At 44.7% G+C, this 14,592-nt stretch overlaps 1 protein-coding gene across 1 annotated transcript in view; it reads left to right on the forward strand.

Moving 5' to 3' along the window:
* Positions 1 to 2,700: 2,700 nt before the first annotated feature.
* Positions 2,701 to 14,592, forward strand: part of LCP1 (lymphocyte cytosolic protein 1) — a 50,369-nt gene continuing 38,477 nt past the window's right edge. Inside the window, exon 1 of the mRNA XM_054271614.1 lies at positions 2,701 to 2,761. The gene's annotated coding sequence lies outside the window, so the exon portion shown is untranslated. The remainder of the gene's footprint in view (positions 2,762 to 14,592) is intronic.

Below are 14,592 nucleotides of genomic sequence, written 5' to 3' on the forward strand. Positions count from 1 at the left end.
GCCATGAGTTGGACTTTGATGATCCATGTATGTCCCTTGCAACTCAGGACATTCTATAATTCTATGATTTATAATTCTATAGTTCTATGACCTCTGTCACAAAAGGTGAGGACGCAATCAGAGTTTTTAATCTCTGAGCCAAAGGAGGAACAGTAAAATAGAGAAATGTCCCATGACAGACATTGCAAAAACTCCCAGAAACAGTTTTCTGCTGGATAAACAGATTTTATAAGAGCAACTATTAACCCTGGGAAAAGGCCGAATCTGCAAGTGGTAATTTTATGCTTCTTTCTAGTTTCCTATTAGTTTATGAATGCATACAATGACACTAATTTCAATCAAAGAATCTCTGATTTGGTTTCAGAAATCCTCTTATTAGTAGCCAATTTTAGCAAATCTCTGAGTCACTGTAATTTTCAAGATTATCTATATCCTAAATTGCAGAATGTGTTGGTTATATATTTTTTTCTTTCCTGTAGGGCTGAAAACATCTTAGACATCATACAGTATAAAGACTCAGTCCTAAAGAACTGGAAATCAGAAGGAAAACACAGACGAGAGAGCACTGATGAAGGTGACTTTGAAGAGAAACTGAAAGTGCCATCAGGAAGCCAATGGCTTACAGAAAGATTTACAAAGATTAAGAAAACTGTCACATACACCTAGAAGCAAGGACACCTCTAGGCATTTTTTTTTCCCAGTAATTTGATTTGAAAATAGATAAACTTGAGACTTCAGTACAATTTTGCATGTGGACAAGATTAATTTAAATCAAATGCAGCATTATATAAAACTGTGGTGGAAACAAAAACAAATACTGTGATGAAAAGAAAAAAGACAGTCCCAAAGTGAATAATGAGTTCAGACTTGACACTTAACTATTGGGCTTGGATGGCACTTAAACCATCCAAGGAGCTGGGGAAGGGAAGAAATGGGGGAAGTTTAAAAAGGAAGCCTGGAGTTCAATTATAGCCCTGCTGAGTTTGAATAAATGGAGAAACATTGCAACAAGATAAGTACAATGACACAAAAATGGTTCCTGATGTTAACCAGAGGCTGGGGACAGTACCCTTTCAATAGACAGGAGGCACAGGAGGAAGAATATATATTATTAAAATATATATAATATTAAAATATATATAATATTTGTCTTTTAATATATAATATTAAAAGACAAAACCCAAACCAATTGGGTTTTGTCTCTTCTACCAATTTTCCCAATGCAAGACGTCTTAGACACCCGAAGAAGTTGAATTTGAGGATCAGGAACAAAACACTGTATAATTATGTTTGTACTTGATGTACTCCAGCTTAGCATTCCAGTCTTTTCCTCTTCAGGGTAGCATTCCTGGCACCTGCCACATGGTTATGGCACAGGGAGTAATTCAGCTGGGAAGGTACCTCACAAGCTCTCTAGTCCAAGCTCCTGCTCACAGCAGGGTTGAACAATCAGCTCTGAGCAGATTACTCAGATCTGTAAGCAAGGATGGAGACCCCACAACCTCCTGGGCAACCTCTGGGCCTCCTTCTGCCACTGATAAAAACCAAAACATAGAGTGCACACCTGCCTAGGGCACACATCTAAAGATAAATGAACTGGTTTTCTCTCATTTATAGGTAACCTCTGTGGAAACTGGCTGACAGATCAAGGATGGTGAGAAATTATCAATGCCCTGAGGAGCACTGCCTGCAAAATTCCAGGAGGAAAAACAGACTGGAAAAGAAACGAGGGCTTAGGATGGAAGCGGAGTGGAAGAATTCCTGGAGTGAATGTACACAGCACAGCTCAGAGACAGGGAAGGAGGTGAAAACACAAGAGGAAATCTGAAGTTACAGAGGTTGATGACAAGAAAACAGGAGGCTAAGTGGGGAGAGGGGAGGAAATGCAATGTAGAGAAGAAACCCTAGTGCTTCTGGCAGAGAAGAAAAGTAGAGGTGTTCAAGCTAGTAGAGACAGAAAGGATAAAAGCACATCAGAGGGAGAGGGAACATGATTTTCTCATGAGATGAAACTGACCATTATACTTAGTGAGATTTTTGGTAAAAATCAAAATGCAATGAGAAGAGAATCACAGAATACTCTGAGTTGGAAGGGGCCCATACAGGGATTGAACCCAGTGCCGTGGTGCCACACAAGCATGTCTGTAGTTACTGCTGTAGGAGCAGTTCAGTTCCAGGCACCAGGCAGCTGAGCCACCAGGACTCTTCAGTGCTGCAGAAGGGAGAACAGAAAACTGCTACTGAGGAAACTGAGCGTGGTGAAGGATGCAGCAGCAAAGGAAGGATGTGTCTGGCATGGACCCTGCCAGTTTGCTCCTTACTCTGGGAAAACAGCAAAGTCAGGGTCTGAAGACAGGGGAAAACTAATTCCCAGCAAACATATGTGGATCAAGAGGAACCTGGATACAGCTGTATCCTACTCTAACCATGCACAAGCACCAGGAACTTTCTGCTGCACAGTACCAAACCCGGGCTAACACGGATGAGGAGAAAGCACTTACTCTGTGCACCAGCTTGGAGCAGAACCCCCCAGAGGTACCCTTGGCAGCTTATTCCACCGAGCAGCGCACTGACTGCCAGTGTCTCACACCAGGCTGGGCCTGGGGACGCTCCCCGTGCCGGGGCGTGTCCGGGGCGTGTCCGCGGGGCCTGGGCGGGGCACGGGCGGCGGCGCCGGCGGGAGCGGGCGGAGGGGCTGCGGCTGCGGGAGCGCGCCCGGCCCCCGGCCCGGCATCGCCTGTTGCTGCGCCGCTCCTCGCTGGTAACTATCCCCTGTAATCGTGGTTCTGCATGGAGCAGGTGGTGATGGTGATCCTTGTTGTTATTATTTTTATCGTTATTATTGCTGCTATTATTATTATTTTTATGTCCCCACGAAGAAAAGATTAAAATTAAAGTTGCTATGACGCGGGCTCCTCCGGGAGCAGTCACCGCTCTCTCGGGGGGAGCGGCCGGGAACCAGGGGGCGCGGTGGGAACCGGGGTCGGTGCGGGAATCCCGGGATGGCCCAGCCGGCTGCGTGGAGCGGTGCGGGATGCCAGGATAACCCTGCGGGGAGAGGTGCGGGATGCCGGGATGGCCCTGCCGGCTGCGTGGAGCGGTGCGGGCATCCCGGGGTAACCCTGCGGGGAGCGGTGCGGGATGCCGGGATAACCCTGTCTGCTGCGGGGAGGGTGCGGGAGTCCCGGGATGATCCTGCCGGCTGCGGGGAGGGTGCGGGCAGCAGGTGTAGAGCTGGTGCTGCTTCGTGAGAACCAGGTCGAGCTGAGCCAAACCTTTTCAAATTAATCTCGGCTATATAATTACTTTGAGAAATAGGCCCGGCACCGCAGTCCTGATTCAGGCAAGTCCCTTTTGATAGAAATTTTAGCTGGGTACAAAGTCTTTTGAGAATGAGTGACAAATGCGGGATAGGGCAGAGAGAGAGACAGGAGACGGCAGGGGTGAGGGTGGGATGCTGAAGTGGAGGCAGTTTTAGCACCTCTGATAACTGAAAATATTCTCTTAGGGACTGCTCGGTAGTCTGCATCTGTATTCTGTGAACACTGATCACCCACTACAGTTTTCTCTCTCAAAGAATGCTTGGCTCATACATTTAATTTTAGTATTTATTTTTTAAATTCACTTGTGTCCACAGGGTCCTACTAAAGACAACTCCTTTATAGCTGTAATAGTTTTGAAAATTTCTGAAGGGCACTTGCTGTGCCTCACTGTGGAGATGAAGAAGCTGGTTTGCATGTTGCAGATGACTCTGCTGTTTGTCTCCTGCCTGCAAGGTTAGCGTTTCCCTACCAGGCTGGCAGCAATCAATTTCCCTCTTTCCTCTGCTTCTCTCCTTCTTTTGCATGTATTCCACTGCATAAAATGAGTGGAATAGGCTGAGGGGAAAATTTGGATGTCTTTCCTCCAAAGAAGCTGCGTAAATGAAATTAAAGGCATGGCTGCAACATGCATAATAGGTACCAGAGAGGAATTATTTAATACACCAAAGCATTTACATTTTTTTCAATGTAATTGTCATTCCAGGATCAATACAGTGCCCGAGTGATTTATTTCATCATTGGCTTTTGTGCTTAGCAGTGCGAGGTGGAAAGGAAAACGTCACCACAAACAAATCCAGCCCATTATCTGTGTGCCATGTGGAACCGGGGCTCTCCCCTGCTGGGCTGTGAGCTCTTTTGGGCAGCAGTTGCAATGCTTGTGTCTGCACCATGGAGCTGCCCTCCCCTGTGTGGTGCTTGGGGCTGGGGTGACACCTCATGTGTCCCCACCCTGACACCCCTGTCTGTGAGGAGGAATAGGGGCATTCATGTCTGCCTTGGGGTGAGCATCCAAACCTGGGAGCCCAGGCACACTTCTGAGTGTGCTGGTCAGATGTAGGTACATGCACTGAAAATAGCAGCCTCAGGAAGGCCAGGAGGACACCCAAAGGGTGCCGGAATTCTCCTAATGAAACATTTCGCATGTGTTCCTGCCATTGACAGTGAAATACTGGGTTGCAGACTTCCTTTGCAGGTAAATGTAGAATTGAATACAGAAGAGTGACTTAGGCTTCCCTCCCTGAGGAACTTTTGCATCCTGTATTTTACAAGGAGGATGAAATTTTGCTCTTATATGGATTTCTGGCCAAACATTTCCAGGCTGCTGTGGGATCGTTTTATTTCTCCTTTCAGATGAGAGGAATAAGGTGGCCTTTGTGTCTGCAGGATCAAAGCCTGTCTTTTTTTGTTTCAGCATAAAAGACAATTACAAGAGCTGTGCTTAAACCACCATCCCACTCAAAGGCTTGTGTGAGTTTTCTGTGGTGGGAAAGGAGCCCTTTTCCACTTTCTCTTGCAGAGCCTTCCCACAGTGATGGCAGGGGCCATGACAGCACGTGGATGATGGCACTGCCATCTCAGCAGGAGTCTGGTGTGACAGGACACATGGAAAGGTCTGTGGCCTGGCCCCCAGCAGTCTCTGCCATTGATCTCCACTGGAGCTCTCTCTTGGCTGACTGGTGGGATGCTGCTGTTGCCATCAGCTGCTTCCAAAGTGTTCCTGTAACAATTGGTGAGATGTAGTAAATGGGAATGAGAAGATCAGCAATAGTAGCAGTCCAGCAAGAGAGTTTGCTGTACACGTTATTCCTGAGTTAGACAACAAGAGGAAACTCAGATGAGACTTCCTTCACCACACTACTGTGGCATGCAGGGTTTCCTGGCAATTAATGCTTTCTCCCTCACAGCCCATCCCCATCTCCATGATGGACCTGCAATTCCTGAATTTTCCCATGTGCAATGCACACTTCAGGTAGCCCTTGATAAAAAATAAGTCCTCAGAAAACACTTGCCCTCTGATCATCCATTCAAATTCAGAGAAAGAAGCAGTGACAGGGAACATGGACAGGGTTATATGGGAGCACATGCTTGGAGATCAAACAGAGAAGCTCAGAGCAAAATGTCTTTTCTTTCTCCACAGGTACATGTGTAACCTGTGCTACTGCTAAATAATCAGATTTATTTATTTATTTATTTATTTGATAAACAGAAGGCTTTTCTCAGGAAAATACAATAATTCATCCGAAACTGTAGTCTCTTCCTCGTTATTAGAGAATCCACGTTTCAGTTTTGAGGGGATGGATGAAATAAGCACCAATTGTAACAATGTGGGTTACCAAAATGGAATTAATTTCCCCCAAAAGCTAGGACCATGCTGCTGGTCTTCCTGCTGACCTTTAGCACTGGCAACATAGGGAGCACTTGACTGGAAGATTCACAAATAGGTAACAGCATTACAAGTTGGACTCAAAGGATGGATTGCTAAATTGATCGTGGACTCTGCAAAGAAAACATTCTTCTTTTCTCTCAGCATTTTGCTTTTATCAGGCTCTCCCTGTGCTGCTGTAGGCAGAGCCCCTGACCCAGCCAGGAGCCCTGATGTTGGGCTGGGCTGCATGCAGACCTTGAAGCCTGAGTGGAATGTACACATCTGCAGCCTTCCTCTTTTCCTTTCTCCCTTACCTTGCAACCTGTGACTGAGTATTTGCAGTGCATTCATTTCCTTCTCACTTACAAGAAGACCTCTAGTCCATTTAGTTCTTATGGGAAGAAAGCAGCCCACTTAATCAGCATTTTAAATAAACCCCAATTTGTATTTTATTCTGCTTTAGTCATATTTAATCAGTTTCTATTGTGAACATCCTTATACATTTTTTTCCCCTGGGTTTTACTCTGAATCAATATTTAACGTATTTGCCTAGTTTAAAATTGATGTCTCTTTGTTGGTTTTCATTATTGAACCTTCAATATTTACTCTTCCTTTCCTGTTGTGACATTTTAGCACTGGTGGTCCTTTATTAGATTGTGACTGTATGCCCTTGACTACTGCTGTTTCAGGAAGCCACTGAGGTTGTTTGCAGTGCTTTTTCTTTAAAGAAAGTCTCAGAAGAAGGTCAACACATCCCATTTTGCACTTGCAAGCCCTTTCCTGCAGAAAGTGGACCATTTTAACTGGGAACACTCATAGGAATGAGCTAAGTAAGCATGCATTTACATCAGAAAAGTTTCCTTCCTTGTAGCATTGAATTTTAATGTGACTCACTGCGTATGAGGTTTGGGTAGATGAACTCCAAAGTTTCCATCCCACCTACATATACACAGTCTTTTCTTCTCAGCATATTTAAACTGTACCACAAGATGGAAAAGTATGGTTAAAACTCAAGTGTCAAAATATTTGGGGAGAATTATGTGGCAGCACATTTAACATTTACGTCACATTTTAATCAGCAAGTCCAAAAGCTTTTGGAAAAGGAGGTCACTGTCATTCTGGAATTGATTTTCCCAAAGATAAAGCACTATAAAATCAGTGGTAAAAATATTTGTTTCCAAGACCTGAGTACTTTACAAAATGTGTTTGTTCCTCTAGACAGAAATAGCCATATTTTTTATAATAGTGGAATTTCTTTCCTCATTATAGTTCCTGTCACCATGCTGTTATGTTGCCTAACCTTGAAATGAAAGCAGTTCTGTTAACTTTTTACAAATGCTCCTTGCCTTGTTGGGATTGAATTGCCTATCCCTCTCAGGGCCGATAAAAAAACCCCAAAAAGTTTCATTTTCTTGTGTGTAGTAGTAAAAGGGAGCCAGTGTTCTGGGTAAAAGAGGAATTGAGCAGGAAAAAAACTGAAAAAGAAGCCAGTTACTGCCTTTGCCTTTTTTTTTTGTTTTGTTTTAATAGTTTTATATGGTCATTGTTTTAGGTAGCAAGGAAACAAAACCCAGTGTCTGCTCTTAAGCAGAAGTTTCAAGTTGAATCACTGAAAACATACCTTAAAATAGTATCTTATGAGCAACTTCTGTGTTTCATGATTTTGTGAAGAAACATGAGAACATTCTCTGATTTTTATAAAGAAAAGGTCCCGAATGATTGACTTTAGGAAGTTGTCAATGTAATTTTTCTTTTGGTAATTGGAAGAACTCCAAAGACAAGATTTCAATGTATATCACAGACAAATTCTTCTTTGCATTTACAAAAAACTAAACAATTTATGTCATAAGTCAAAATCTCTCAATAAACTAAACATCTTTTACCCAACTTTTAAATTCAGAAGCATCTGTATTAAGCATCAGCAAACTCTTCTAGCATTTTTGCCCTGTTGTTTTCTATACAGTCCTTGTTTGCATGACATTTTGTAAAGGGATGATTTGATGATTTTTTCTCTCCTTGCCCTCCCCATATGTTTGCTATCTTTTTGTACAGGTGGGTGTCATGAGTTCACTCTTCCATTTCTTCACCTTTATCCACCTTTATCCAGGTCAGAGGTTTCAAAGGAGAACTTACGTTTCAGATTACCTGGTTTAAGACATCCAGGCATCCTAGAATCTCAGTTCAGCCAGGGTTAGAGAAAACAGCAAAGGAGCACAGCATAAGTGGAAATAGCCTGGGTTGCATTTTGCAGTCACAGTGAGGTCTTTTGCATGTTAGTGACTAGGTCAGCTTGGCTCTAATGAGCAAAGTCAGAACTGTGATTAACACAGGAAGTGTGAGCAGGGACATGCAATGAGCAGCAGCATCAGTTCATTTTTTTTACCCTAAGAATTAAAATGAAGTAGTTCATGTATTCTTAAAAAAAACTAAAAGAACTAGTTTCCCCTAATAGCTCATCAGGAGGAGTCCTCACTGAGTGCTCTGCTGTGAGGTTAGGCAGAAAAACTCCTGGCTCCTCTTGCCAAAAACAGCAAGAATCAGAGGAAAGTGTCCCACTCAGCAGGTACCCAAAGCCAAATGCCTTGCCCAGGTGTCTGGTGGGGTTGTCCCTCCAAAGAAGCCGTCTCTGACTGTGGGAACAGGCTCCCCTGTACCTGTGGGGGTGGGGGGGATACCTGAGGTGCCATCAGTTGATAATCCTGGGGGCATCTGCTGCCTAGGAGTGTTGCAGTAATAACATGGACGTGCATGGACAGATGATGCCAGGGGGAAATGAGGCAGAAAAAGAATCACCATGCTGCTCCCTTCCTGATGAGGAGAGGGTGATGCCCACTGAAGGTCTCCCATGCTCCTGAAAGAATGTGTCTCATAACCATCATCAGCCTTTAAAAAGCTTTTATTTTTAAAAAGAAATTGTCTTAGAATATGCGTGTTGGTAGGAAGCCTGGGTTTTGGGTAGTACTGAGGTGTCAGTATGCACAGGGCATTTGGGACAAATAATTTAAAAATTCCTGCAAGAGAAATATACTATTTTGCACAGTTTGCTTCTTGATAATGGTAAGTGCTTTACACAATGAGGCAGTTATCAGTTTCTTTATTCTTACATTGCCTGTTTGCCTCAGAGAGATTGCTAGGTCATAAAAGAGATACCAAAGGAGAGATACTTCCCAGAAAATGAGGAAGAGATTTATAGTCAATTAGAGAGAGAAAATGTCCTTACAGAGATCCCTTAGACCTACCTTCAGTCTCATGTAAGTTACAGGACTGATGACACTTTTTACTTCTAGTTTCTACTGTCAGAAGGAATCAAAATATTTGTTAATATGAATCACACTTTTTAAAACAAATAGCATCCTTCTCCTTCGTTCTTTTCATTTTGGGCATTCATTCACTTAAAAAGGCAGTGCAGTCTCAATATTGTGATATGCCAATGAGCCCCAGTAATTTTGTGTGAATGCTACACACTTAGGTGAGAAATCGACTTTTCAAGCAAATTCAAAAGCAGCCCTTAGAGAAAGCTGTCATTTTACACTGGTTGTCAGATAACCCTTGCTTGCTGCAAAGTCCTGAGTGCCCAAGTGTTTGCCTGTGTATGCAGTTCTTACTTAAATCCCAGTGTCCAGACTTTGTCAACATCCCCTTTCAGAATTACGTGCCCAAGATAGACAAGCAGAAGGTCAGAAGAGGAACAACAACCAATACTTACAGTTAGGCCTATTTCAAACAGTGAAAGGTCTCTTTTGGACGAATGTTTTAGGAATATGTCTCTCTTTTTTTAAATTTTTTTTTAATGGGAAAAGTGGAATAGATAAGTTAGCAGCAGTTGAGCTAGCTTCTTTAACCAAACTCAGATTTTTCTCAGAATCTCAGAATTTCTGCACTACTGTGCCTTCATTGTCTACATGCACATATTTAAATGGGCCTTTGCAGCCAATGGTAACCAGAAATCCTGGTAGCTGACCACAATGTATCTGCCTTGTATTTATCCTCTTATCCTTCCTCAGAGACTTTCTTGTGGTGGGATGTGTGGGCTCACTTGTATAGAGAGAATCTATGCAGTGGCATTGTCCCAGAAATTTTAGACAGAATTATGGAATAGTTTGGGTTGGAACAAACATTTAAACATCATCGAGTTCTTACCTCCCTGCCATGGGCAGTGACACCTTCCACGAGACCAGGTTGCTCAAAGCCCCACCCAACCTGGCCTTGAAAACTTCCAGGAATGGGGCATCCACAGCTTCTCTGGGCACCTTGTGCCAGTGCCACACCACCCTCACAGTAAATAATCTCTTCCTAAGATCTACTCTAAACCCATCCTCTTTCATCTTAAAGCATGCCCCTGTGAAAATTTCTTTCCCAGCTGTCTTGTAAGTCCCTTTAAATGCTGGGAGGCTGCTAGAAAGTCTCCCTGGAGCTTTCTCTTCTCCAGGCTGAACAATCCCAGTTCTTTCAGCCTGTCTTCATGGGAGAGGTGCTCCAGCCCTCTGATCTTCTGTGTGGCCCTCCTCTGGATTTGTCCCTGCAGGTTCATGTCCTAATGCAGGGGTCCCAGCTCCAGAGCTGAAGCAGCACAGGTAGGGGTCTCATAACAGTGGAGCAGAGGGAGAGTGTCGCCTCCCTTGGTGCTTCTTTTGGTGCAAACCACAAGCACACACCTTTCCTTAAATGCTAACTTATTTTGCAAGGGCAGGTAGGAAGACCTGAAAATATGTCCTTTGGTAAAAGCTGGGTTTGAAAATGCAGGTACCTGTGTGCTGGGAAGGGAGGCCATGAAGTGTGGAAACCCAGGGCACAGGGAGTATTTCTGTGTCTGCTCTGGGGTGCCCTGACCCCCAGGGGAGCACTGACTTTGACCCTCTTTCATGGAGAAAGTTTCCTAGACTTCAAGATAGACTAGAATCCACAAAAGTGTGATTGTAGAGAGTAGTGTAGGTGTACCATTTGGTGAGAAATTTAGGTTTTGGGATTTTTAGTATGTTGTGGATGGAAGCAAGATGGAGGGCACAGGGTGTCATCCTGGGTTTCTTCTTCATGCTTCTTCTTCCTTCTTCTTCATGGGTTTGGGTGGCATTTTGTAATTGGGCAGAAAAGTCCACATTGCAGCTCTTTGGGATCAGTTATTGGGTTAAAAGGGAAAATAATCTAGGTGTCAGTTCTTAATTGGATAGTTTAGTCTTAAAGGACCTTGTAACAAGAGATTGTTGGCCATTTTGTGCCTTCCTATGAAAAGCTGCTGAACTCATGGTTGTGAGACTGTTTTACTGATAAGAAATAATAAACACCTGAGTCCAAATATGAACTACCATCTCAAGTGCTTTCAATCCAGACCCAGAGAAGCTGATAATGAAATTTTGATGCAAGGCTGCAGAGCAGCTAGTGCAGGGGATCTCAGTAATGCACAATCATTTCTTTCTCATTCATGAGTCTCCATCTCTTGCACTCACTGGAGGAAGACACCCTTGGGTATAGGGCAGCTGCAGCATCATGGTTCTCGTGCCTGCTGTTCCCACAGTGCTGTGTCCAGAAATTAACTTGGCAAAGGCATCCCTGGGCTTTAAGCAGAGAATGCCCATGGTGCTGGAATCCCACTGGGATATGGAAGTACACTTACTTTTACAATCAAAAACAACAGCTCCTCAGCAATGGAGGAAACAGAGCTTGCAACATACAGCTGAGAGTACTGTGGAAACGTAAACAAAACCTAGATCTAGTCTTTGCAAAGGCGCCTGCAAACCCTCTTGTTTATGTGGGATTTGCAAGCCAGAGTGTGCCCCGTGCAGCTGGGGATGCATTACAGGGTCAGTGTGCTGGTCAGGAGCATGGTGGGTCTCACTTCTCTGGGGAAGGAGTCAGGAAGAGATGGGTGTGTGGGGATTGTTGCAAGCCACCAGAGCTAGACCCCAGTTTTTCTTCCTCTTCCTGTTGCAACTGCAGGAACAGCTCACATGCACAGGAGAGAAAGGAACCAGGCAAATTGGTGGGATCTTCTTCAGTGTGAGATCTTTGGTGGCTCTGCTATAGTTCGGTGTTTCTGTCCAGTGCTTCTGACAGCTAAAATGGATGTTTCATTGCACAGCTACTCAGTCATGTAATATGTAATGCTGTGAAGAGTTGAAGAACACACCTAGTTAAACCTAAACCTTAGATACTTTCCATAGTAATGCTTAGAAAAGGATTTAGAGTTCCTGTCCTGTCAGAAACTCATTGCTGCTCACGTGAAGCTCATAACTCACCAGGTGGCCAAGGACACAGAAATGCCTGAAGGAGCATTAAACAAGAAAAAGCAAGTTTAACCATCAGGCAGGCTGCTCCTGCCACTCTTGACTGAACCCTCTTTCCCTTGAGCTATTTGATGATTTGTGCTACTCTTTTATCTCAATTCACCCCTCCTGTGTGTCTGACCTTTAGCCCTGGCTAGCAAAGTGGACTGAAATAAAAAGTAAGGATGCTCCTTCCTTTTCTCCCACGCTTTGCAACTCTCTGAATGATGGCAGAGCCAACCATTCTTCTGTCTGTCTGTTATGGCTGGTTTCTCTTACCTGCTTCTGTCTGTCATCTGGCAGAGTGCAAGACCTGTGGGAAATCTATCTTTCTTCTCTGTCTTTCTTCAGTTCCTGGAACCACAGTGCCTGGAGTCTCCAGGATCTTTTGTAAAAATCTGCTATAGGAAAAGAGAAGACAGAAAGATGTGAAGGAAAAAGTGAGCACCCAGGAGCATTCTGGAAAAAATTCTCAGCTGCATTACACATTCCTCCATGCTTGATGTTCCAGGGAGAATGGCCAGCACTTCACAGTGGCTGAGGCCATTTTCACCCTCAAGCATCAATGTGGCTTCCTGTGCCTGGTCCCAGGTTTTGGGGTGGACTCCTCAGCCAGTCTGTGCATATTGCCCATGGCAGTGCTTGCCAGGTGCTTCAGTGGGAACGTGGCCAGCAGAATGGGACTGGGGCAATCCCAGCCCCAGGCTCCCTGCATGCCCATGTCCTGTCCTTGGCACAGCTCCAGCTGCCTGGCCAAGGGCAGGGATGGTGGCCATGCCTCAGTTGGCCTTACAGGCCAGTTGTCCCCTTACAGGTCACAACCTACAGGTCACATTGGCCAGTGGTATCATCTGCAGGGATTTCCTTCATCTTCAATGTGTCCAGGGGTCTGAATCTCCACTGTTTGGGAACAGCTGAGCTCAGAGTTGATGGAGTTTGCCATTCATTGCATGAGGCACAGATAAATGTCCAGGAAGGGGCTAAACAGATCTGCCTGAGCTCATCTCCAGAGCCATACTGCTCACTCGTTCAGCTGTACAATGAGGAATGGAAACTGGGCAGCAAAGCCAAGTGGGGGCAGTGACACTGGCCCTTTTGGGGTTTTGGTTTAGGAGATGGGTTGTGTGCACCTGTTCCCTTCTGGTCAGTGAGTGCCTGGGACAGTGGACTTCACTGATGGCTTGGGGGTGGCCTGCAGAGATGCCATGGTCTGGGCATTTATTTAGTGGGATGCAGAGATGGATTGGGCCAAACACGTGCTCCTTGTGCCTTGCTTCTTGAGCTGTTTATACAGGGGATTTTTGGGCAGCTGTCTGGAACAGTTTGGGGTTTTTTCCATGCTTTGTGACAGCAAAGAGGGGGAAAGTGACCGCTGTGTGTGTCGCTTGGATAGCACAGGGCTTTTCTCCTGGAAGGCCTTGGTTTCTAAGTTTCTGACACCACACACACCCCCCCCCCCCCCCCCCACACACACAAAGATCAATACAGTTGTGGAGTTTTTGTTTGCTACTGAATTGTTTAACATTTCAGTTTCCCCTGTGCCTCTTGAACGCTTTATCAAAAGAGCAATTGCTGCTTGTTTCAAGTTTGTCTTTTAGATAACACTTCAGCTAAACTTTTGTTCTCTTTTTCAACAACAGTCCTTTAAGGGCTCTTTTGAGTCTTCTGACATTTGAAAACACACCTGATGTCTTTGCCTCATTAGCTTTCACTGTGCATTGGCCACAGCAGCACAGAAAATGGAGCAGCTAAATGAGGATGCAGAAACAAGGAACTCCTCTGCTTGTCTGTGGATTTGCTCTGGATGCTCTACCCAGGCAGCTCCTGGATGATCCCCACAGGGATCATCATTGTGCTGCATCATCTCTGGTATCAAACTCATGCACCTGACACGTGTCTGACACCTCACTGTGGTACTTGGTTTCGAGTGGTGGATCTCCCATCTCTCTGTGCTCCCTCAAAAGTCTTTCACTTATGCAGTGAGCAAAATTAAAGCCTGGTCTTCTCTTTTGTAACATGTGACTTCTTGTAGGATTTTGCAGGGGGATAGAATATAAGAAAATAGTGTAGAAAGTAATCTCACCCCTAAGGAGTTGCAGCTGGGCCAATCACCAAGGGTTAGGAACAGGCCTGACTTTAACAGGCCACAGCTGTGACCAGTGAGAAGAAGAGTGCTATGAAAGAGTGGAGTGGCTGGGTGAGATGGGAACTGGAGTTAGGTGGTTGCTTTGTGAAGAAGGAAGGGTCAGTGCTGTGAGGAGATGCCCATGAGAAACACCAAGAAGGTATGAAGCTTTTGTGATAAGGAGACAACAGTATGGAACCCCTGTGATAAGATGACAACAGGAATTCTAACTTAACAACTATCCCACTATCAAGGGTCTTCCTGACTATATTCTTAGGTGCTAAATATGTTGTTTGCTAAAACTTGTTCAGGCTGCCTCAAATTTTTGCTCAGGTGTGTCTTGGCCACCATTACTGTCAAAGCCTGGCTGCTGCTCTAGAGACACTTAGAAACTAGGAGTATGCCTTTGGGTGGATAGCCTTCTGTTGCCTTGCAGGGATTTTGTATTCATATCTCTTCCAGCCTTATCTCAGTGGATCTTCCAAGAAATATCAATGCTGACCAGTAGGAAAGGAAGGT

The sequence above is a fragment of the Melozone crissalis genome, unplaced genomic scaffold (assembly GCF_028551555.1).
Source record: "Melozone crissalis strain CALT ecotype California unplaced genomic scaffold, PUWL_Pcris_2 ptg000013l_1, whole genome shotgun sequence".
In the NCBI taxonomy this organism is placed as follows: Eukaryota; Metazoa; Chordata; class Aves; order Passeriformes; family Passerellidae; genus Melozone; species Melozone crissalis.